Raw genomic sequence first — 26,766 nt, 5'->3', positions numbered from 1 at the left:
TGTTGTCGTCAGCAACACTGATTTTCAGTGTGCCTATTCTGTCTGGAGTGCCAGCTATAGAATTCAAATTATATGATAGCAGGAAACTGTCAAATTAGAAGCAGTAAATGATATTATTCAGAGTGACGTATTTCTGAACCAATTCGACTTAAAGACGTTCAAGGAAGAGCCTACCAATGCCAAGATGGCCGGCAAAGCGCTCCCGAGCTGTCTGGGATTGAGATTGTCTATTAGCGGCGGTATGAGCCTTTCCATCCATTAGGCCCCTTTTCTAGAAATAAAAACTATCTTACTTCTACCACATTTAAAGCTGAATTTGTCTATCCTTAATCAGAGATCTTAATCACAATTTCTTTAAAACCTCTTCAACACAAAAGTCATAACTGCTGCCCCTTTGCCGTTGCTTACTATTATGACTAAATAATAATAATAAATTTAAAAATAAAAATCGTTTATATGTACAGAAAGTGTTCAAGAGAGCGTTCAAGTATTAGGTAAGAAATCGATTATCCGATACTTTACACCACATAAATGGCAACTTCTAGGTTGTATGAGTCACTGGGTGGTAACAAAACGTGGGTACAGAAAAACGCGTTACGGTGCGTTATATGGGGGGGGGGGGCAAGAATCTCCAAATACTGCGTGGTAATACTTGAACGCTCCCCATTTCAAAATGTTAATTATAAATAACACAGCATATGGCTTATAGCCATACTAACATGCAAATGTCATATTAATTATCACGATGTCTTTATAATACGAACAGCTATAATTGCTGTCAAAACTTATGTTCCACGCTATAAAGACACCTTAGCTTTTAAAAATTTAAAATAATGCCCCTAAACGCATTACACGGCATTGATCTATAATTTCTAGGAAGGTGATTAAATAGTTTGATGGCCATGGCACAACAATTTGGCAAGTACACAGACACTACTTTCCTTAAATGTATTAAATCATTTTGGTTACTTTTTTCCAGTCATAAATGCTTGTAGGATATATAAACTTGGTACTGTCAAAATACCGAGTTCGTATAAAACAAGGGCTAATATAGGTGTTGGACTTCTTGCCTAAAATAACAACAACTTATCACAATAGCCCTAATCTATTTTTTCTATGTACTAAAAAAAATATTAACATCTACGTAATACTTACATAAAAAAGCGCAGAACTCAGACGACATAGCCATGCTAAGCAATAATTTCTTGAATTCAAAAGTGTTTAAATTATGACGAATAATTTATTATAACCCATTATTTTGTAATTTATAAAGACAGACTAAGGCAATACGATACAGTTGAAAACTTATTATTACTTAATTTGAATGTGTTTATTGGTAACACAGATAATACTAGATTAAACACACTCCTTAATATATAACAGTAGCAGTGTTTCATGATTACGTACAGTCTAAATTTCAAATGAGTATCCCGGGGCGTCCGCATTGTCTTAAATTTCAAATGTTCGTCTTATGAAGTTCTTAACGAAGGAGATATTGTTGTATTGTAGTCTCTTTGATATTGTGCGCTAGTATTTCATACATTTCCCTATTGTACGTGCAACAATATTTAATCTCGCCTGTTTACGACTGACCAATTCGTATGGGGCTTGGAATCTTTTATTTAGTATCTGTGGTCTAATATAGACTTGATCTTGTGCGATAAAGTAAACCATGTATTCACATTTTCATTCACGTTAACAACCAAACAAACAAAAATCATTTATTTATATAGGTACACTTATGAACGCCAAAAAGAAATATAAATTTAAATGATTCTAATTTGACATTAACTGCCAGTTCTCAAATCAAGGGCGTAGAACGGAAGAGAAGAACTGGCAATAAACTCTCCGCCACTCTTTTTAATCGCCAAGTCTTTTACACAATGTTTGTAAGGAGCTAACACGCGTATTAAAATTTTCCCGAAAAACGCGTTAATAGTTAAAATTAATCTTTTGTTTCACAGGAAGATTCACCTAAATCAATACATGATTTATTCATCTACGAACGGAAACGAAAACGCAAACTTTTTCTCATAAGTATTCGTAAGAACTTATTGTACCAGTTGGGACATTGTAGAAATTCAATATTGAAATCCATACTTCAAAACTTACAAAAAAACTCTAACTAATTTGAACGAAGAACGATAAAAGTTGGAACTCACCTCCAATGGCGCGGAGAAATCCTTAACTTTTTCAGTGATTTATTTTCCGTACATTTTTGAAGATCCCTGATATATAGTTTTAAACATCATATAAGCAAGTTTTAAATATTTTGGATGATTTTTATAGTCATAAATGGTTCTAGGGTTTTCGGTTACGTACGTAATGAATATTATAAATATGCTAGCGTTGTAACTGCTACATTTAAGAGCTCTTTGTACGAATCTCGAATATAATCTGATATTATGATTATTAATTAATTTTTATGGAATATATATATATATATATTATTTCAATAAAATATACATTCAATAAAAATTAATTAATAATATAATATATAACATATATTTATAAATAAATTTTTGCACTTGTAAATAAATCTACATTCTACAACATATCAACATTCTATATAAGTAAAACGCTAATAAATAGGCTTTATACATAGGCAACTGTTATTTCAATAAAATACCTGCAAACTGTATGTTGTAACTAATTAGTAGGAGAATAATTAATCCTTAAAGAATAATTAGCCTGACGAAATAAAATGTACTATTTATGGCTTTTTATGCCTTCCAGTGACATATGTCACTGTTTAGAGTAACATATCAAAGATCACACTTCAGAAACAAACAATATTTTATTTTTGTTGTACAGAACCAATTAATGTAATGGGTAAGCTTACTTGACTACTTTAATTTGTTTCATTGATATTGAATTCTATCCTGAATACTTCGAATGTATTCAAAGGAACCGGGCCTTAATAAGCTTAGGCCTTCTTTACATATAATTTAATAAACATTCGTTTTTAAAGGTAGCTTAATTTGGTTGGTATGAACCATATAGAAACATCAAACATTATAAATAACGTTTTTTAAGGAATTCACCCACAACATTAGTATATATGAATAGTGATTATATGATTTCTACGTCAAAGTATTAAATCATATTGAAATTCTTATAGTATTTACAAGTACGTGTACAAAATTCTGTAATCGCCTTGGATAAGATGTTAATTAGCTTGTTGATTAAATAATAAACCTTTTATCCATTAAAATAATTAATAATTCAGGTTAATTTCAACTAATTTATATTTAGCATTTTTGATTTGTGCTAGTATATTATATAACTAGCTGACCTGGCGAACTTTGTTCCGCCTTAATGGCAATAAATAAGCAGTTTGGGTTTTTTTATTGGAAAATATACAAAAAAATTAAATACCTACATTAATCATTCATTATTATTTCTGTATTTTAGTACATAGGTTGCTCTTCACTTAAGTACCTTGTGATACACATTTTTTCATTTTTTGTTTTATTATCAGGCGCTAAAACAAACAACGCTGATGGTCTTCCGACCCGTGAACATGCCACGTATAATTGACCATGGGAAAAACATGAATGTTCTAGATTTAAACCACAAACTTTTAAGGATTGGCCTTGTGATTTGTTGATGGTCATGGCAAATGCAAGACGTATCGGAAATTGAAGTCTTTTAAATTCAAACGGCATATCGGTTGGGATCATCGGGATCCTCGGAATAAGAACTTCCTCACCTTTGAATTTTCCTATCATTATCGTAGCGTAAATTACATTGTTCTTCAATTTTCTAACCACCAAACGCATACCATTATGTAGTTCAGGTCATCTACATCTTTATTCTTTTTCTTCTTTTTTATCAGTAAGCAATGTAACTCTCATGTTTGTTGTCAGCTGCAGTTTCGTCACATAGCGCCATAGATTTGACGATTTGAGGCAAGCGTTTATTTCGTCGACAGCCGTAGATCTTGGAATTACTGGCAGTATTTGGCGGAAATCGCCAGACAGTAAAATCATTGCTCCTCCAAAACATCTCGATTCATTGCGTAAATCTTTTAATGTTCGGTTAAGTGCTTCCAATGCACGTTTATGCGCCATTGTGCATTCGTCCCAGATGATGATTTTCGATGCCGCTAAAACTTTGGCCATTGCTGAGTGTTTTGCAATATTACACGTTGGTTCTCCAATAGTTTGAAGATTTAACGGTAATTTTAATTCTGAATGAGCCGTACGGCATCCTTCTAACAATGTGGCTGCTATTTCAGAAGAAGCAACTGCAACCGCTATGTTGGATCTCGCCCGAACAGTTGCTAAAACTAATGACATGAGGAATGTCTTGCCAGTTCCACCAAGGGCATCTAGGAAATATAAACCACCATTTTCATCATCGTTTGCCTTCATTAAAGTATCATAAACTTCCTTTTGTTGGTATTTCAACAGGGGTACATTCGTTTGAACTACTAAATCTAATTCCTGGTGATCATATTCACGTTCCCGTTCCAATACTCGATTAAATGCGTCATTCGACAACAACAACAAATAGAAACATTCATCATTCTTTGGATGAACTGTATACATACGACAATACCGAGTTTTATAGTTCTCTTCACTGTTTATACGAATGGGCAATAGCACTATCATTATAATTAAATTGTAAATTGTAAAAATAATTAAACGTATTTATTTAATAGAAATATTTTGAATATTGATTTCTTACAAATATCAAATTGTCATATATACGTCATTACACAGCTGTCATTATACGTCAATTACATAGCTATCATTTGCGTTTTATTATTCCAAGTCTGATTCTTATTTGTTATACCACTTTTTATAGTGACTGACGTTTCATGTCAAGTCCCACGGGAACGCTGTCGAACGGGATAAAAAGTATCCTATGTCCGTCTCCTGGCTCTAAGCTACCTCCATACCAATTTTCACTCAAATCTGTTCTTTCGTTCTTGAGTTATAAGTGGTGTAACTAACACGACTTTCTTTTATATATATAAAGATTAATCAATCAAGTTTCTACACAGTTCTCCCTTTGAGCAAAAGCGGCGAATACTTTTTTTTCTAAATGTCATCCAACCGGGTATCAAACCAGAAAACTTAGGTGTCACGGTTCGTTACTTCTTCAATAATGTAAAACCTTTATAAAAAAAAAATTAATCACTGAACTGATCTTGTGCAGTGTTAGCCTAGTGGCTTCAGCGTGCGACTCTAATCCCTGAGGTCGTAGGTTCGATCGACGGCTGTGCGTCAAAGAACTTTCTTTGTGCGCATTTAACATTTGCTTGAACGGTGAAGGAAAACATCGTGAGGAAACCGACATGTCTTAGACCGAAAAAGTCGACGACGTGTGTCAGGCACTGGAGGCTGTTCACCTACTTGCCTATTAGATTTAAAAATTATCATGAAACGGATTCAGAAATCTGAGACCAAAAGACCTAAAGAGGTTGTAGCGCGACTGATTTATTTATTTAATCACTGAACATTATAGATAGTTCCTAGAATTCACTACAGCTAAGCTCTTCTTGTCTATATAGATATGTGTGATGTAATATATATATTATAAGTATGAAAATACTGGGAAGTATTTAAGCCCTTTATATTATATGCTCTCTCAATAAGTTGACGGAGTTTCCTTCTTAGAACTTGTTTTAAAGTGCATTAGCTTTGTTAACCTACAATTTCATTATTCATCATTATTTTGATTTTATCTGTTACAATGAATTAAGCTATGCAATCAAAATGATAATCATTCTTAACGTTTTCTGGACACTGCTGCAATAATTAAAAAATTAAATGTAAGCATATTTTTTTCCTACGACAGTTATTATATCTCTAGCATAATTTAAATAAAAACGTTAGACTGCCTATCATAGTTTAGGTATTATTTTTATGTTTTATCTCTTAATCACTTCATACACAAACAAACACTAGGTTGCAATAGTAGTTTGTCTGCATTACAGATATTTTGATACATTTTATATTTAATCTAACAAAACATTTGATTTCACGTTCGATATTAGGGATACGTTAATTATATTTGACATAGCTTAAGAGTTAAATCATCATCAGTTCATGGTTCATGTTTTATGCTGATTTGTATATGTCGATGAATTCATATTTTTTTGACGTTCATAAGTGTACATTATGTTACCTATATGAATAAATGATTTTTGATTTAATTTCATTTAAAACTTCAAAATTCCCATAAAACCCATAAAATGAACCTCAATTCAACGTTAAAGGTTCAATACAGCAAAAGTACAGGCACCAAACTTCTTAAATTTATTTTAATTTTCATTTTTTAAATAATTATTAATACTATGTACCTACGTTGTATTTTTTTGTGTGTTGGAATTATAAATATAAGATGTATTAAAATGTAATAGAAATAAGAACCTTTGTATCTGGGCAATTAACTAAATAAAAAGAAAAATAAGTGAATTATTTTGCTGTTCGTCCTTCTGTACGTTCACTTAATTTCTGCTATTTAAAATTCAAAGAAGCCGGCTTCCTGAGATGAGCAAATTAAATACAACGACGCTGGAGAGGATGGAAATTCTAGCTGCAAATAAGTGGCGTGAAAATTGTATTAACATTAATTCAATTTTGTATGAAAACTGTAATATTGATGTTAACGTGTTATTCGTACAAGATCGTTTTAATGAAAACAAACGTTGTTAAATTAATCACAAGGCCGTCAAATCGTCAATAGTTATGTAATGTAGCTCGGAAAGATCACTTTTATCGACCCACTTTTTTCTGGTCCTCCTGAGACATGCCGTCACAGGAACCTTTTTAAATAATGGAAATAAGATTCCATGCTTACATTTTAATTGTCAAATAAAATATCGAAAATTTTAGTTAGTGTTACTTGATGATAGTGAACTATGATCATTACTGTCAGCTATATATATCATTAAAGACACAGAGGTCAACGGAGGAGGAGACAATTGAAAGTTGAAAAAAATAAAAGTGTTTTTGTTACAGTATTTATGGCCAGTCTACATATATTATATTATTAATAGTGGCGAGATAAATTACTGATCTAAGAATTATCGAATATGTGGAAGTCAGCATTGCATAGTCTTATTATTAGAATTAATTATATCGAAGTAATGGCGTCACTGTCAACTGGCATCGTCATTACGACACAGAGCTAATAAATTACCATCAAAGTCAAATAAGTTCAAAGCCGCGTGGTTTATTCGATTTGCCAATCTTCATAGATCTATAGACTATTTACTATTTGATAATTCATAGTAGGTACTAGTGATTCCGCACTTTTTATTATTGTTCAAAGTAATTCATTATCACGAACTTTCCTTTCGTTAAACAATTCATATAATTTATTATCATTTCGTGACATCCAAGTGAAATGTTGCAGCATTATCTAGGTGCTGCCCTCGTTCTTCATATCAGTTCTCAACTCTTTAATCTCCTTCCTACTCACTCCGTCATATGTATGTTTTTTTATAGACCGGGGCAAACGGGCAGGAGGCTCACCTAATGGTAAGTAATAACGCCGCCCATGGACACTCTAGATCCTAGAGGGCTCGCGAGTGCGTTGCCGGCCTTTTAAGAATGTTTCTTGAAGGACCCTAAGTCGAATTGTTTGATTGTTTTATCGAGCAATTTCATCATCTCAAATTAAATATCCATTATAAACAAATATCTATGAGAAAATAATTTGATCTTTTCAAGTTGAAATTAATCACAACGGCCTGATAGCGCTCATTGAAATAAATTCTGTTTGCGGACAAACAATTAGAAGCAAAATTGCCCTGAAAATTAATGACTAATATTAATTTATGACGACCCTTTCGATATTTACATTTATTAAGAGTCGCTTTAATTAATTAGTGTACGTCTTGTTATTAAATTAACAATTAGCAGTTAATTATCACCGGGATAGGGCGATGCAATATGAACATTGTATATGATATGTCTCTAGATGTAATGGAATGCCATTGAAAACCAAATAGTTTTTAGCTATTTATCTGTCGAGTTTTTTTGTGTGAAGTGTAAAATGATAGAAGCATCATGAAACATTTGTGATTTGATAAACGGCCATTTGATCCCGATATGTACAAGGTATACCCAACCCGATTTTACCATCCACGGTTCCCTTTTATATCCTAGTGGTTAGTTTCCCATTCATCCGATCCACTTGTCCAAACCATTTAAGCATTCCCCTTTTAACCCACAATGTTCACGTATCTATTACTTATCCTCTGGTGTTACACCAGGCATACTTCTTACTGTCTTCATTTCCACGGCATTTTTATACTCTCATTCTCTCTCTGCCACACCCAACCTTCACTCCCATATGTTAACTTCGGGATAAGCACTACACTATGTACCGCCTGTCGAACCTCGTCTTAGATTTCTTGGCTACTCGTAAAGGAATTGTATGGACTTTTAGTCTATATGTCACTATCAATCGTATCAAAGTGTTGTATATAAAATGCGATTAATATCACTATTAATCGCATTTTATATACAACACGTTTTCCCTTCCATAATAATATCGCATATAGTCATATTACTACCACTTTCTTCCATACATGTCGTCGTCCTCGTTATCGAAATATTGTCGACTAATTACAACCAAACGACGATGTTTCGCCTTTTGCTTTACACGCCGGTAATTTATGGCTATGAATAACACTGGTACTCTGTAACTTCCAATATAGATAGACTGCGATCTGTCGAGTTTTTGTGCCACGCGTCCGAAGTTTATTTATTTATAATTTATAACCTTATTCAAAAACATACACATAGCAAAAATAGAAAAAACAGGTTACAAAAGTTATAAGGCAACGGGCGGCCTTATCGCTGACAAGCGATTTCTTCCAGGCAACTTTTCGTCATAATGCTGTGGATATTGAGCGTATTGATATGGCTATTGGAAGTTACAAAGTACCGCGGCAGATGTTATGTCTTCCGGTATTCTACTGTGGGGTGCTGCAGAGGTTCAATCCTTATTTGTGATAAACCACTCCTTATATGGAAATTGTATTCGTGTATACAACGAACTCCCAAGCGATTTATCACTTATTAAATTTAAAGCTTTCGTTAAACGTAATCAAATAAGATTTTTATAAATTTGACGAATATTTAAATGGTCGTACTCCTTGGGATTGTAAACAATATGTATGACTCAAACTTAGCGATTAAAATGTGTGAATGAAAGTTTCTAGCCCGCTCTACGCGCTTGACTTGCGGACTGGTAATAAATACTAGAATCAATTTAGCTTCTTCCCTGACGTTAATAATTATAATTGTTCAGCTATATGAATAAATGTATTTCGACTGACTTTGGTGCAAATATTTCCAAGAAGCAATAGTTTCATCCTAGTTATCAGCTACTGCTGTAATAAGTATAATTAAAAGCATTTAATGTCAAGTAAGAAGACGGGGTATTAAGGGGTAGTCCTCATTTTGAGGTTATCTCAGCGGACCCGGCTCAATAAATTGCGCTAGCCTCTTAACTAAGGCTTAGTTACACAGGATAGCTGAACAATTTTTTAACAATTTCCTGGGATAAAAAACATAATTTTGTTTGAATAAATTATCCAATTTAAAATATCTTAATTGAAATAGTTTTTACGAGAAAGTTGATCAATTTGAAATATTTTTTTCCTGTTATCACATTTCTACGTGTTATCGATCGTTTTTATTGTACAAACAACTTGTTATTTCAAAAACTCATTAAAACGTTTTGAAAACTAATTATGTTTTTCTTTTGTAATATGTTTTATCAGTATTTATATATATAGGGTATTTCTTCACCGACGTATATACAGTTGAATACTGAACATAACGCAAATATTGATGGCTAGAGTCCACAACTGATTTTGACCCCTATTTTTGTCTTTTGAAGTTTGTTTCTTTTGAGGGCAGATAAACACCATGCTTGGGTGCTATGCTACGTGGCGGCGAGTATCTTATGAACTGGGCAACAACCAACTACTCATCCTGAATATAGTTATGAGCCTCTTAAATAGTACAGATATTTGAAAAATAATAATATTATAGTTATAATTCTTTGTATAATCATTAGTCATTAGGAAAGTTTGTAGATTGAGGTAATAAATCTATTTTTTATAATTTCACGACCATGGTGAAACAGCTTTAGGATTTCTTAGGCTCTAACATGAATTAATGAAAGCTCTTTTTCAAGCGGACTTTGGTTATCTGCTAGAAAATATATCCTACGATAAATATTTGACGTTTGGTTCTTATCGAATACAAATGTTACGTCATAATTTATAACATTTTTAATACGCGTCTTGAGCGGTCTAAAACATTTATTTGTTTAATAGTTAGTAGTTTATATATATTTTAGATAAATTTGTGTTTCTTTAGTATATGTTGGCAGTTTGTCCTTATTCGACCAACTTGTACTAATCAGCCAAATATAACTTATTAACTAAAGTGTACCCATAGGCGCCGTAGGTACAACTAGATTAGTATAGTCAAAGATGGTTCTAGAACTTGCGTATGACCGAGGCCGTATAGGATAATATTGAAGTTAGCGCGCAGCAGTAAGAGTACAAGTATTGCTCGTTACGTACAAAAACGTATACTAGTTAAAATTATTCCCAAACAATCAATTGTATTGTTTCGAATGAAATGCAATTATAAGAGCTATATTTATTTTATTTTTATAATATTTATGAATGTGTATATAAATGAAACTATCCATCCTATAAAACGTTTAATTCAAATAAGTAATTCTTGAGATAAGCGTTTTTGTAACAAATTCTTCCGTACAAAATTCCAAAAAACATATATAAAAAATTAAATAATAAATATTTATTTTATTTGACTCAAAACAAACATTACATTCTATATACAATATTCAGTGTGGTTAACCTTATACATAATATACTTCTATGAGCACAAGCGTTTAAACTAAGCCTAGCCTGTATCCTAATCGTTAGTTTCTTTCTTTTCTTTTCTTTCCGTTCTTGTTAGATAACGTCTCACTAATTAAACCTAATAAATCATTCCCAAAATCTATTCGTAATAAATGTACTTGAGCATTGAGGCACAAAACGAGATCTATTAATCAAGTGCACAGGCACATTTATTCTAACCCTAAGAAATTGGCCCTTGCGAATCAAATTAATGATAGTTGTCAGAATTTGTTGCTTCGCGCTCGGTGCTACACAAAACTGACAAAGCTCTCATCCCTCACTTGGGCCAACAATGGAGCAATAAAATGTACACGAAACAATAGCCCGAGAGATGGTGAAATATTTTACAGTAACCTCATTTTATTAATTAAAATTCATTCGAGAGAGGATGACCAAGAAGAAAGTAAAATGAATTAATCACACCGCGGAATCCACGTATGTTCAATTCATATTGAACATACGCATTTCAAAGGTAAGATTGCAAATTCATAATAGGCAAAAATAAACTAGAAACTACAACCTCTTTAGGTCCTCAGATTTTGTATCTGTTTCATGATATTTGGTATATCTGATGGTCAAGTAAGTGATCGGCCTCCTGTGACTGACAGGCGCTGTCAAATTTTTAGATTTATAGCAAGTCCAGTTTTTTAGGATTTTCTTTACCGCTCGAGGGATTGTTGGATATAAACAATCCATTAAGACTCAGCCGGGGTTTGAACCTACGATCTCAGGGATGAGAGTCACACGCTGAAGCTAATAGATCAACTCTGCTCTAAATAAAAGGAAAATTACAGAAAAATAATAAGAGTAATTTCTTTACATATCAGCAACTACCGAATATACATACTTTAGATTTACTTTACTTCTGTAAGATTCTCACATATTTGGCTTAAATAGCTGCGAGACACAATTTCTAAAGTGTATGAACGTCTCAAATATTTTAGCTCCTAAGCCAATAAGAATATTCTACGTCTAGATAACAAGCGCTTTTGTGCTACATTCGTCATTTGTTGTTGATACAGATTATATCTATCGGTACGCGTTCTGATTGGTTGAACCTGAGTAGACTCGAAACGAAACCTTTTGTGTCTGTAATCCGTTGTAAAATTACTCAGATATTATTTGATTTGATTGGGATTTCACGATCTGTTGAGATTTGTTGTGTCCTTCATTTAGTACTACGTTTAGTTTGCATCTATGTTGTTAATTCTTTGATTTCGTGTGTTAACATGAAATGAGTCGTTTATTTGCTTAGATAGTTGTACATATGAATATTGTTTTTTATAAATATCCGCACAATCAGCCATATATAAATAGGCAAATGTCATATTAATTTTGTGTCATTTCATTTAGTACCACGTTTAGTTTGTATCTATGTTGTTAATTCTTTGATTTCGTGTGTTGATATGAAATGAAATCGTTTATTTGGTTAATCGTTTATTATATCTATATACTAAATAATGTATCTACATTATTTATAAAAATCTGCACCATCAGCCATATATAAAAAGGCAAATGTCATATTAATTTTTGTTGTCAATTTTTTTTTTATTATAAATGTAAAAAAGGTAAAATGTAAAAAACATAAAACATTATTAAATTGTTCATCTACTCATTTAAATTGAAATTACTAAACTGTGTTTAGTATATCAATTGATACCAAATAGATATCGTGTACAAGGAAATCTAAAACAATGCGGTGGTAACAATGACGAGCTAGATAACCTGCCACTACGATCTTACAAATTGAAAGGCTCTATGGCAAGGATGGTTCTCATAACATGTTACAGATACACTGTTATGTGAAAGATACATCAAAGTAACTTTAGAAACATCAATACGTCTACAGTCACTCATATGAGTAATGTCAAAACTTTAAAAATTATACAAGAAAACACATGAATTAAAAGTTTAATGTTGAAGCGATAATATGATAGCGTTATTGCTAAGTTATTGTTCTATATACTGAGATCATATAGCCTGTGTGTGTGTGTGCGTTGACCAAGTGGCTTGAGCGTACAACTCATTCCTGGGAACGTACACTCGCTCGAACGGTGAACTATAACATGATGAGGAAACCGGCATACCTAAAACCCAAAAAGTTGTCGGAAGCTGATCACTTAGCCTCATAAATAAAAAATATATAATAATAAATAATAAAAAGTGTTTATTCATTTGCATTCCTAGATGTAAGGTTTGGAAACCTTTTTAAGTAAAAAATACCTGTGTCAGGGTTCCCTGCTCTTCCATAAACAACTTAATCCTAAATTCTTTAAAAGAATTACATTATTTAACCTTATTTTATTTTTCTGGTATCAACACGCCTTAGTGCTTGTGTGGGTGCAAATATGTGAGTGAGTGACTGAGTGAGTGAGTCGGTGAGTGAATGAATAAAGTGTGAAATTACATACTAGGTTTCAAAAGCAGCTCTAACACTGCATAGGGTGTGTTCATAAGCCAGTCCTTTAGTTGTGTTTTTAGACTGTAGACGGTGAGTGGGTAGATATTAAGCAGCCTGTTTAATTTATTATAAACTAGCTGACCTGGCGAACTTTGTTCCGCCTTAATGGCAATAAATAAGCAGTTTGGGTTTTTTTATTGGAAAAAATACAAAAAAATTAAATACCTACATTAATCATTCATTATTATTTCTGTATTTTAGTACATAGGTTGCTCTTCCCTTAAGTACCTTGTGATACACATTTTTTCATTTTGTTTTATTATCAGGCGCAAAAACAAACAACGCTGATGGTCTTCCGACCCGTGAACATGCCACGTATAATTGACCATGGGAAAAACATGAATGTTCTAGATTTAAACCACAAACTTTTAAGGATTGGCCTTGTGATTTGTTGATGGTCATGGCAAATGCAAGACGTATCGGAAATTGAAGTCTTTTAAATTCAAACGGCATATCGGTTGGGATCATCGGGATCCTCGGAATAAGAACTTCCTCACCTTTGAATTTTCCTATCATTATCGTAGCGTAAATTACATTGTTCTTCAATTTTCTAACCACCAAACGCATACCATTATGTAGTTCAGGTCATCTACATCTTTATTCTTTTTCTTCTTTTTTATCAGTAAGCAATGTAACTCTCATGTTTGTTGTCAGCTGCAGTTTCGTCACATAGCGCCATAGATTTGACGATTTGAGGCAAGCGTTTATTTCGTCGACAGCCGTAGATCTTGGAATTACTGGCAGTATTTGGCGGAAATCGCCAGACAGTAAAATCATTGCTCCTCCAAAACATCTCGATTCATTGCGTAAATCTTTTAATGTTCGGTTAAGTGCTTCCAATGCACGTTTATGCGCCATTGTGCATTCGTCCCAGATGATGATTTTCGATGCCGCTAAAACTTTGGCCATTGCTGAGAGTTTTGCAATATTACACGTTGGTTCTCCAATAGTTTGAAGATTTAACGGTAATTTTAATTCTGAATGAGCCGTACGGCATCTTTCTAACAATGTGGCTGCTATTTCAGAAGAAGCAACTGCAACCGCTATGTTGGATCTCGCCCGAACAGTTGCTAAAACTAATGACATGAGGAATGTCTTGCCAGTTCCACCAAGGGCATCTAGGAAATATAAACCACCATTTTCATCATCGTTTGCCTTCATTAAAGTATCATAAACTTCCTTTTGTTGGTATTTCAACAGGGGTACATTCGTTTGAACTACTAAATCTAATTCCTGGTGATCATATTCACGTTCCCGTTCCAATACTCGATTAAATGCGTCATTCGACAACAACAACAAATAGAAACATTCATCATTCTTTGGATGAACTGTATACATACGACAATACCGAGTTTTATAGTTCTCTTCACTGTTTATACGAATGGGCAATAGCACTATCATTATAATTAAATTGTAAATTGTAAAAATAATTAAACGTATTTATTTAATAGAAATATTTTGAATATTGATTTCTTACAAATATCAAATTGTCATATATACGTCATTACATAGCTGTCATTATACGTCAATTACATAGCTATCATTTGCGTTTTATTATTCCAAGTCTGATTCTTATTTGTTATACCACTTTTTATAGTGACTGACGTTTCATGTCAAGTCCCACAGGAACGCTGTCGAACGGGATAAAAAGTATCCTATGTCCGTCTCCTGGCTCTAAGCTACCTCCATACCAATTTTCACTCAAATCTGTTCTTTCGTTCTTGAGTTATAAGTGGTGTAACTAACACGACTTTCTTTTATATATATAGATATAGTCAGTCTGCTTGCATATTGCGTCTGGCGAAGTAGGTCCTTAAAATCCTTAGCGTTTATGCGGTTATTGTTTAGGATACACACGCATGTATAATTTTGGGGGCACAATAATTAAATTATAATAAGATTACTTATAGCTAGGTATCTTCAAGCTCCATGATACTTTATTTATCAAAGAAATACATTCACTTAGTGTATTAACTTAAATTTGAAGTAGATGAGTTGTGTACATCAAATTATAAAATAAAGATATTAGTTGCTTCACGTTAACTGCACTTACTACGCCTGAGATCGCTTAGTAGCAATAAGACTGCCCGTTGAATCATTTTTATATTTATAGTATTGTAGTTTGTGTGAGTAGATAAATTAATAACAATTAAACATACGCAGACTCCGATGACGGGAAAATATCTGTTATAACGGGTAACGTGTCATAATATTTTCCCTTCCTGTTATATGGTGAATTAATGAGTCCTGTCAAAATTCCCCTCCTAGATGGGGCACTTTGTCGCCAGATAAAGGTATTGTAATAAATGTTCAAAATCTTACACATTTATCAAGGAATGAAAAGTGTTTTTCCTCAGGTAAACTCGAATTATTTAAAGGCAATTTTTGCGAGATATTTTATACGCTCTACGAATGACAAACAAGGTTCGAACCAGCGCGGCGCTACGATTTTGCTATTTTTATTAGTGATGTTAATATCAATCGCGGCGATTTGTATTCTGCATCGATGTAGATAGTTATCTCAATATTGTAATCGCGCGATTCTAAAACTGAACATTGGAATCGAGATCGTTATCTCTATCAACCATCACTCCGTAATGATTAAACATAAAAACAAAACACAATAATAATATTGTGTTTGATAATTCATTTAATTAAAAAATCATTACATGTAACAAAACATAGTTAATTATGCATAAAAAAAATATTTGAATTAAAAAATTTTCCTGTAAAAATTGTCGTCAAAAACGGACTTTATTTTTATAATAATTGCTTTAATTCTATGTAACATATTTCTTAGTATATATGTTTCAAATATGTGGAAATAGAATATACATGTATGTCCCATATTACACTATAACCCGTCGCATATGATTTATCTAATATCCACATTATATGAGCCATAAAAATATATTAGCCGGCATAATGAAGGATTTTATTGAGCAATATTTACGTTTTGTGACGTAGCAGGTTTTAATAACTTTTCCTATAACTATTAATGTGACTTTAGTACAAACTATGATACGATATTTATTTAATAAAAAAATCATTTGGGCTCTTCCTTCTCTCCGCCCTGTCTTCGGCAAGCCTAAGCAACATTTACTTGATCAGTCCAAGTATTCAAATTCAAAAATCAATTATTCATGTTGGTAACACAATGTACACTTATGAACGTCAAACAATAAATATACATTGAATGCTGTTAATGTTACATTTACTGGTAGTTCTCAAATTAAGGGCGTAGAACGGAAGAGAAAAACTAAAAATAAACTCTCCGCTACTCTTTTTAATCGCTAAGTTTTTTCGTTTATATAAAGTTTGTAAGAAGCTGCAACTAATACACCATGTTCCATATGACATCTTAAAAAATCAAAAATTAGGGTCCTTCAACAAAAGGACGTACCAATTCTTAAAAGGCCGGCAACGCACTCGCGAGCCCATCGAAGCATCGAGAGTGTCCATAGGCGGCGGTATCACTTAACATCAGGTGAGCCTCCTGCCCAAAAAAAGTAAACTATTGTACCGCCACAGAAATCATACCACTCGTAAAATACTAGCTGCCAACAGGAGACTATTATCGTCTCAATACCTCTCTGTACCTATATATCTTAGAAAATAAACGATTTCATTTCAAATTTATTGTTTTTTTAACAATTAAATATGCAACTGACGATTGACTTAATTGACAATGACAGGTTATCTCTGGCACACTACCATCCTTTATTTAACATAAACAAATATTGTTTGTGTTACCTTAACTTCGGACTTAACCCCAAGTTAGTGGAAGACCAATATTTTAACGACCCAATATTATGCAAAACGTTTTTACTTGATTGTTGAAAATTAATTAAATTTCACTGAACATTCCAAAAAAAGGTTTATTTTCACTGTTACTTCCACAATAAAGTCGTACATGATTCTGGACTTAAATGCAAGTGTTAAGAAGCTTGTAAACGAGCAACATTTTTACAACATTTAACCTATTAGAATAATTTTGTGTGAGAATAAATGAATTATATTTATGGTAATATGCGCAATTTTTTTTAATTATTACATAAATTGTACTATATTATAATCACGAGACGGTTAAAATAAAAAGGCCGAGAAAAAAAATAACCTAAAAAGATTGTGACAGCGTTTTTTTTTTCATTTATAAATGTAAATATGTCGACGGTTTATAAAATACCTAGGGCTCAGCGAATCAATTTTGGGAGGAGCGTGATTCCAATTCTTCTCCCTCGGTATTTCGTACGTGAGGTGAAGTTTTATGCTTTATAGACCTATCCCAATGTTTATTTTAGTCTATGGCTATTTAAACGACAACTTTTATCACGTTAAGTGCAGCGAGTTTGTATGAATACTTCATATGTCAAGTATTTATTTACTTTCCTTATTTATTTTATTATTATTTATTACTGAAGATGTCATATGGAATATGGTGTAATGGTTGCAGCTCTTTACAAACATTGTGTAAAAAAAACTTGGCGATTAAAAAGAGTGGCGGAGAGTTTATTGCCAGTTCTTCTCTTCCGTTCTACGCCTTTGATTTGAGAACTGGTAGTAAATGTAAAATTAGATTCATTTAATGTATATTTCTCTTTTTTTTGTCCATAATGTCAACCTATATGAATAACTGATTTTTGACTTTGATTTCTATTTTTACAGTAACTTAATGCAAAACAATAGAAGACGCAACTATAAAACATAACGAGTAAAAACTTAAAACCTAACTCAAGCTGCTAGGAAAATGACTGGTCGTCGACGATTCGCATCGCTTTTCGTTGAATCTGGTCAAGCGGAAGGAGCTCCCGGAGCACCAGAGGTGAGAACACTATTCCATGTGGGGCAGAATTTGTGTTTTATAGACTTACAAGGTGGCCCGGGGTGATGTACCGTCTCGCTTTGCTGAGCACACCAAGCTTCTTAGGGGCTAACTCAGCCTTTCCTTCCAAATGGCGGCAAAACTGAACGTCATTCGATATGTCAACACCCAGTATCATCGTCATCGAATACACATAGAGTGTCATCGAATAGAAGAGTAGTGACAAAGGGTATTTTTAGCGGAAAACGTAACTCTTATATATGCAGAACCTTTGAAAGAGACTACCAAGTGTGACACACCAATAAAAAAAAATCGAAATCAAAATTCGTTTATTCTGTTTAGATGCGTCTTAGGGTATGCTTGTGAATGGCAAAAACGTTTACAAAATTCGCGCCACGCCATCCGTTCGCAAAACTACGAGGCCTTGTTCTGAGAAGTATCAAATTATATGTAATCTTACTATGGGTATACATATATTTATGTACAAATACCATGTTTGTGCTTGTGCAACATTGTGCTTCAGTTATCACAGGTTTAATTAATTTAATACGTGAAAACGCGTTCAACGCGGTAGTGATTGAAGTTAGCGTTTTGTGCAAGTTGAAAGGAAACACTCGGCTATTCACTACGAGACGCTTAGCGTCGGAAAATTTTATTGCTTTTCTATTTACCGCCTTGGAAAGTTGTTCTAATTAAACATAACTTTGTATATATTGAATTGCTGTGGAAGTAAATTTTACTTATTCAACTGTGAGATGGTTGATACTAACTTTTAGCATCCTGCAACTAAATACGTTTAAAAATAATTTTGGTAAAACAGTTTTCGCATCTTAGCACTTTATAATGATAACTAATATCTATAAAGAACACAATTAGTCCACAAATTAAAAAAGTGCGTGCGTACAAAGTACACATGTAAGTATTGTAACTTCTTTGTAAATTAATTTTTGCTAAGCCGAAAAAGATGATCATAAACCAGTATATAATTACTCTATGTATTTATATATATTATATATTCACACTGTTCACACATTGAATACGTACTAATGATAATCTTAATATATATATTTCTTGTGTGCGTGTGTATGTGACTGAACTCCTCTTAAACGACTGGACCGATTTAGACAATGTTTTTTTAATTAATTTTCAATTTATTAGTTGTTGTTGATTTTGGAATGTTTTACATTGGATCCGACAGACGGCGCTACCATCGCAGTGTCAAATTTTAAATAATATTCGAATTTTAATTTTAGTCTGTCCCGAGATTTAAAAAAAGTTTTGTTATCATTGTGTTATATCGTGTGTGACCATGTGCTGGATCGTTAGATATTGTCATAACATTTGAATAATAATTTTCATCAAAATGGCTTATTAAAAATTGAAATTTTGAAATTAAAGACGTGTAGACAGGACAACGTCTGTCGGATCCGCTAGTATAATAAATAAAAATCTGCGTTTACTACACGAGACGTCATGCGACAGATTTGCCATCTAAAATTATAATATGTAACTACTAAAGGAATACATCAATCAATTGCGTGTATTATTTCTCGAACTCCTCCTATCTCTCTTCTCAATCTATCTCACTATAACTCTCTCCCACCTCTCGCTGCATGGCACTGTGCGTGATACGACGTTCGCTCCATCTCACTATCTTTTAATCGGTCTCAATCGCTCTCTCCCTTTTCCTTGACAAAAACGCTGCACACCTTCGTGACGCTAAGATTATCATATTGCGTTTCATCCGTAAAAAATTACCCTCATGCGTAAGTTTTTTACGCTTTTTTTTTAAATTACGTAAGAAGTTTCAAGGAAAAAAAGAAACTATGTAGTGAATAGTATAAAACAAAGTCGCTTTCTCAGTCCCTATCTCCCTTTGTATGTTTAAATCTTTAAAACTACGCAACGTATTTTGATGCGGTTTGTTTTAATAGATGGAGAGGAGTGATTCAAGAGGAAGGTTTATACATATGTATAATAACATATATTAAATAGTGTAGAAGTACTGTTATTTTTGAGGTTTCTAATGTGATGTCGTAAATAATTACATTTTTTCCGCTTACATTGCAAACGCAGGCTGAACCCTACGAGTTTTATCAAAATAATGTACTAAGTATTGTACACATCGAAAAGGTATACAGAAAAGTCCATGATGGTATATGTCTATCTCTTATGGATAACCCACAATAACTTTTTTTTGTCATTTACTTTTTACGACAAATAATGGCTAATTTTCGAAGCGATTTAAACAAATACAGCATTAATCCTTAACCAATTAAATACCTTGAATACATTGTTAATTTAATAAAGATCTATACAGCCCATTATTACAGCTTATTTAGCAGCGATCGAACGCGTATATTATCGGAGCTTTCCAGCGACGGAAATAACAATACATAATAAGAACCCGCTTTTCATCAGCATTGCACCCGTGCGAAGCTGGGGCGGGTCACTAGTAGGCTAATATATGGAATATTGTACCGTATCGAATATTTTACCTATCAACATGAATTGACATAACAATACAAGGTCATTAATTTATCTTCTGTGTCTAACGTACCTACGTGTAGTATCGAACATAAGTTAGGACATGCTGGCCTTGATATCGTTAATTGAACGATTTAAGAAAGTTTTGTGTAGTCGGCGTTCCATTGTCCATTAATAATAAAAATTGTCCAGTTATATCTGGTGTGTTTTTTGTCTGGTACACATTTTTGTATTCTTTTATAGTGTCTAATACTTACGTTACAAGTATTTCTGGTTTAATTAAAACTTTGTTACCACCTAACTCTAAAATGTAACGGTTAATTAATGTTCCCTCTAATGATGTACATTGAAAGTGCAAACAATGTATTTACATAAACATTTAAACCTATTTACTTCAATTAAGATACCAAATGGCAAATACAATCCATAATTGATTACTACAAAGCGTGTTGCTGCCCACGACTTCCCACTATTATGTTTCCATTATAGGGAAATATTGAATATAGCATTTTATTATATATTATATTTTCGATTCGAGTTTTCGTATCAACTGTATGAATGTATATATTTAGACTAAATTTTGCTATATTTGTTGAGTTATTCCGACAAATGCATATTTTTTTAAAGATTTTATAATTTACCGTAAAATAATATCTAGTTCACTAGATCTATAGCAAGCCAGTTTCCTCGCAATGTTTTCCTTCGCCCTTTGATGTTAATTGCGCACATAGAAAGAAAGTCCATTTTGTCCACAGCCGGAATCGAACCTACGACCCTAGGAGAGTATCACTAGGCTAGGCCAACACTGCTACTGATGTCACGTCAAATCAAAACATATTTACCTTTTGGTTTGCTGATGACAGACATGAAACTAAAACAATTCTCATATTAAAGTCAAAGTTGGCAATGACTTGCAAAAGTGTCAAAACAGTCGATGGATGGGAAATGTTAGTTTAAACAATCCCGGTCAAATTAGACGGGACGTAGTTTGTGTCCTTTTATTGTTGAACTTGGATAATTACATGGACCCTTTGCAGACTGACTAAATACAGAGACTAAAAATAGTTTTTGATTATAGTAAGACATAAGTTTGTAATACAAATTAAATAACAACTTTGAAAGAACTCGATTAGATTTAATATAATGGTTTTGCCCAATTTATTCGTCTTAATTGGGCGAATGAATTAACAGTGCTTCAGTTAAAACAGTTTAATTAGACTGCTTAAGTATGTATTACCTGAGTTATATAACCTTTTTGTTTGTTTGATTGTACGCTGTCTGAGTTCACGAGAGTTGCTTGCTATATTGTTAGTTATAAGATGTAGGAATTTCAGTTTAATTTTTTAATGTTAGTATGTAGAAATATTTTGGAATTCTATCGCATTAGTTGTAACTGTTAAGATAGGAAAATTTACTGGAAATAAATAAATAAACATTAGATAATATATATAATATATAAAACATAAATATATATTTATGAAGCGTCGACAAAATGCAAAACATCATCGTCCTCTTGAAGCCAATATTGAGCCTTTTTGTTTCACCACATTTTATTTTAATACTCTCGTTTCCGATAATGTACAACAATATATGTGACATTTAGATTTATCAACCCTTAGTTAAGCCAGTTTTGTTTTTGTTAGCGTCACAACCCCTCTACACCTAATTTTGTTTTAGTTATAAGCTCATATTTTAAACCATTTAAGTCACTTGTTACCCAACTTCAAACAAAGAGTTTTATTTAAACTCCATACAACTGCCACCGAACTTAATTCGGGTGGAATTTTGTTACTAAAAGCCCCATAATACATTAAGGGCAGTGATTAAGGTAAAAAACAAAACACATAAACGGGGACAAAAATCCCGCCATCCAGAAGTTAGTACTACTGTTGTCAGACATCTACACTTTGACAAGGCCCGAGAAAGTGTTCCCTTTTACGAACATTATCTTCGGACACAAAATTGTATTGGTTCGGAACCTCCGTTCAGTATTTTACCATTAACTATTTATTCGTCTACTATCTTTCGTAATATTAACGCCGGATACACCGAAATAGCTTCGATTCCTGAAACGTAAATGTAACTTCTAAATTTGCATACAAAGTGCGCTTCGGATGACTTTTTAAATTACTTATCAGATATTGTGTTCGAATTTTCTATTTGCGGTCTTCATAACAATTATATATTAATATATAATGAACAAACCTTTATGTTTGTATGTTATATACGTCTTATAACAAATTAGTGCAGTTTTACCTCATTGATTGTCTTCCTTGATAAAATCAACATACAATTATTACAATTGTATCAGCTTTTTTTGTATATATTTTTTTTAATGTATTTAAATGATTTCACGTTTTTTCTATTATATTAGTTATATAGTATTGTTATGTTATGTGACCAACAGCGAATACAGGGTAAACATATCACGAACTCAATTAAATAATATTTAAAAAAACTATATACGCTGGGATTTTAATTATGGACACACCACGTTCTTTATACTTAACGCATGATGGACAAGCAATAAGAATCGATTTGGATAGCAAGTTGATTTAGAAATTTGTAGGTAAATTATAACTCAATGTCCCAAGCTCCAGAATGCCTGCATCCGGGACCGTGATTGATGGGCGGTTGATTCGTCTCCTACCCCAAGATTGATCGGCTCCTTTCGTCTTTTAAATAAAGATTTCCATACTTATAAAGAATGTTCCTTCAAATACTAAAGTGTGTCAAAGGAACCACGAATGATTCATGTTACCGATTAGGTTATGTATAAAGTAAAATCCAATGGAAGTAGAACTATCGATCTTGGTTTTAAATTTCCGTATAATTATTTTTTGTACAGTCAGATGACCAGGTGTATGTGAGTAACATACAGGCATCAATTTGTCTAAGGTTGATAATTACGCACACTTTGCGAATTATACTTTGGTGTGATACGGACAAACTAATCTATTGGTTTGATTTAAATAAAGAAAATGTGTGTGTATTGCTAAAAAAATAACTGTATGTGAATAAAATAGTTCCTTTATGCAATTAAATAAGTAATCAGGTTTTTGGTATCAGGAGAAAATTTATTATAAAATCCATATTTCCCAAAGTTTGATGAAAGGCAAAGTTCATGAATACCATAAAATATATTATGCTAATCCTATATTTTTGAAGTAAAAATTAACTATTAAACATCAACGAGAAGACAAAAAAATCTCTTTCAATAGCCCTATAATCTAAACAAAAAAATAAAATATTTTATTTTCTACCAAAAACTTATTATAAACTATTTAGTATTAAAATTCTAATTGAAAATGCGACGTGGCAAGAGAAGCGGTTTCTTGGCGGTTTGGCGAGCGGTCAACTCGTTACGGAGATCCTGACTTGTGGCTATTGACCGGAATATTCCTTCATTGTACATATTATATTTGCTCTACAATTTAACATTTCCTTCTGTATATACTTATATCACTTTCAATACCCAAAAAATATGGCCTACTAAACTACTATCAATCAAAAAAAAACACATTTTTAACGGATTAAAGTTATGTATTATTGTAAACTTATAATTATTTAAACATAATTTAAATTTAACCGACGTTTCGCGTGCTTTACAGCGTGCGTGGTCACGGTGACAATACTATTACTATCAATCAATAAATCAAATTATCTTTATTCATATAGGTAAACAAGTACACTTATGAACGTCAAAAAATTAAATTAATTGTAAATTTACATTTTCTACCAGTTCGCAGGGTAGGGTTAAATCAGGGGTGTAGAGCGGAAAGAACTGGCAAGACACTTTTCGCCACTCTTTACAATACAAATTTTTAAATACAAATTGTTTGAACTGGAGCAAGTGAATCCAAAGGATTAGGATCATTTAAGTATTCGTCACTACTACTCCTCAGAAATGCTCGCAGAAAGCAAGAAAGTATTTTCTCGAGTACTGTAGCAACTAAATTATAGTTACTACTTGCTATGTATTTAAATAGATAACTCTACGTTTGTTTTTTCGTGTTTTATATACTATAGATAGATTACATATCTGATAGTTTTTGTCCTTTGTTGCTATTACATACATAGATTAAACAAATTGAATAAAACAGCTTAACTTTATTTCCCTGGAATTGAATTTAATTTACGTATATTACAATAAATTACTCGTAGGTGATTAGTTTGATAAACAGTAAAACGTTTGAATGTATTTGGAAATAATTACCATTTTCAGAACTGGCATTAACTTTTTAAACAGGTTACAAAACTTTTTCAGTTAAGAATAAATTTACCATACATAGACGTAAACTATAATGGCACTATTATTAATGAGCTACCTTAAAACAGTCGTTTTACTAGTCGGGCCATAAGTTCAGTTAGAAATGAAAATGCATTTTTTGCTAATTTTTATTTATTTTGAATTTGGATCGCGAGTAGTATTTTAAAGTAGTTTTTCTTTCGATTTTGCACCATTTCACATAATTTTTCGTGTTATCTCTAATGCAATATGGAATGGATAAAAGAAGTTAACTTCAATAATTTCAATTCTATGTAATATACTAACCTGGCAAACGTCGTTTTGCCATGTATATCATTTATAATAAAAAAATAGAGGTTGATCGTAGAAAGTTGATAATTGTTGGTTGTATGTATTTTTTAATGTTGTTGATACAGTTGATAAGAAAATAAAAATTTATCTAAAAATTTAAAAAATTACTTAGGGGTGGACTACCCTTAACATTTAGGGGGATGAAAAATAGATGTTGTCCGATTCTCAGATATACCCAATATGTCGGTGGTGGTGGTGTATGTGTTTCGGAGGAGTTTAACCACAAACACCGCGTCACGAGAATTTTATATAATATAAGATTTTCTACAATTTTTGGAACAATACTTATCACCATACTTTGTCAAAATATATAATTCAGAAATCGTTATTATATCAGACTTATCCATTCAGACATTCAATTCACAATCTATTCTCGTTCAATCAACCAATCAGTGTGATGGAGCCTCAATACCGCAGGCCTTAATCTAATTCATTTACATTTCACACTCGGACCGGCTAACTCAAGTTGAATTTGTAAACGAGTGTTTTTACTGAAACGCTTAAAAAATTATTCTATCAACTTAATGGTACAAGTTTCATAATGAATAAACTGTAATCCAAAAAAACGGGTAACTGAAGGTGAACGTTCTGACGTTGATATCAGTTAATTAAATGGAAATGAATTGTGTGACGCAGTTTGTATACCTTTAATAGTGTAATTAATACGTATTTGAATTTTTTTAAAACAAATTTTAATTAATTCTACGATGTACACGGCCAAAGAATTAGAAGTTGTCAGTAGTAAAAACAAGTAGTTTTTTTCTGTAAAATTATATAATTATACAAATGCAAAAACGTTATGAATTACCTGAAACAGTTTGAATTCCCTTGGAAATGTGTTCCACGATGTTTTTCATAACATTTCGCCTTTCGCAATTTTTCTGCAATGACTCTTTCTTTTCCTGATGTTATTGGAGCAGGTTTCATTGATCTGCGACTAGTAGAACTTTGATTCCCTTAGATAGATATATAGATAGCTCGTTTTTTACATAGTTTAATATTATAATTAAGGTTATCAGTTATTTAACTTACCACTCGATAGGGCCGGGACATATATATTTTTAAAGCTCAGACATATATATTTCAGCGTAATATAAAACTACACTTAGCCTACAAGTACACAACATTACTAATACAACGTCCGTACATTATCTACCTATCTGGTGTAGACCGGAACTTTGAAATAAAAGTACTAAATTGAATAGCGAGCTATCTACCTACTTCCTAAAATGTTCTGTTTAGCTCTCTTAACCTATATAGGTATCTTGTCTTATATATATAAAGTCTTGTACAATATTTATAATTCAAGAACTGCTGATTTGGCTGAAAATTGGCGGGGAGGGAGGTGTTTCCATGGAACGTAACATAAAATGTAGTATAAAAATCAACAAAACGAAAAACTAAAAATGTATCAGTCAAAACGCCAGTTTAGCAGTACAGTTTGTTAAAATAGTATAACAAAACGCAACTTACAGATAAACGTAATG

This window comes from Pieris rapae, chromosome 5 (genome assembly GCF_905147795.1).
Source record: "Pieris rapae chromosome 5, ilPieRapa1.1, whole genome shotgun sequence".
Taxonomy (NCBI): domain Eukaryota; kingdom Metazoa; phylum Arthropoda; class Insecta; order Lepidoptera; family Pieridae; genus Pieris; species Pieris rapae.
The sequence above is the reverse complement of the archived record's forward strand: the minus strand, read 5'-3'. Positions refer to the sequence as shown.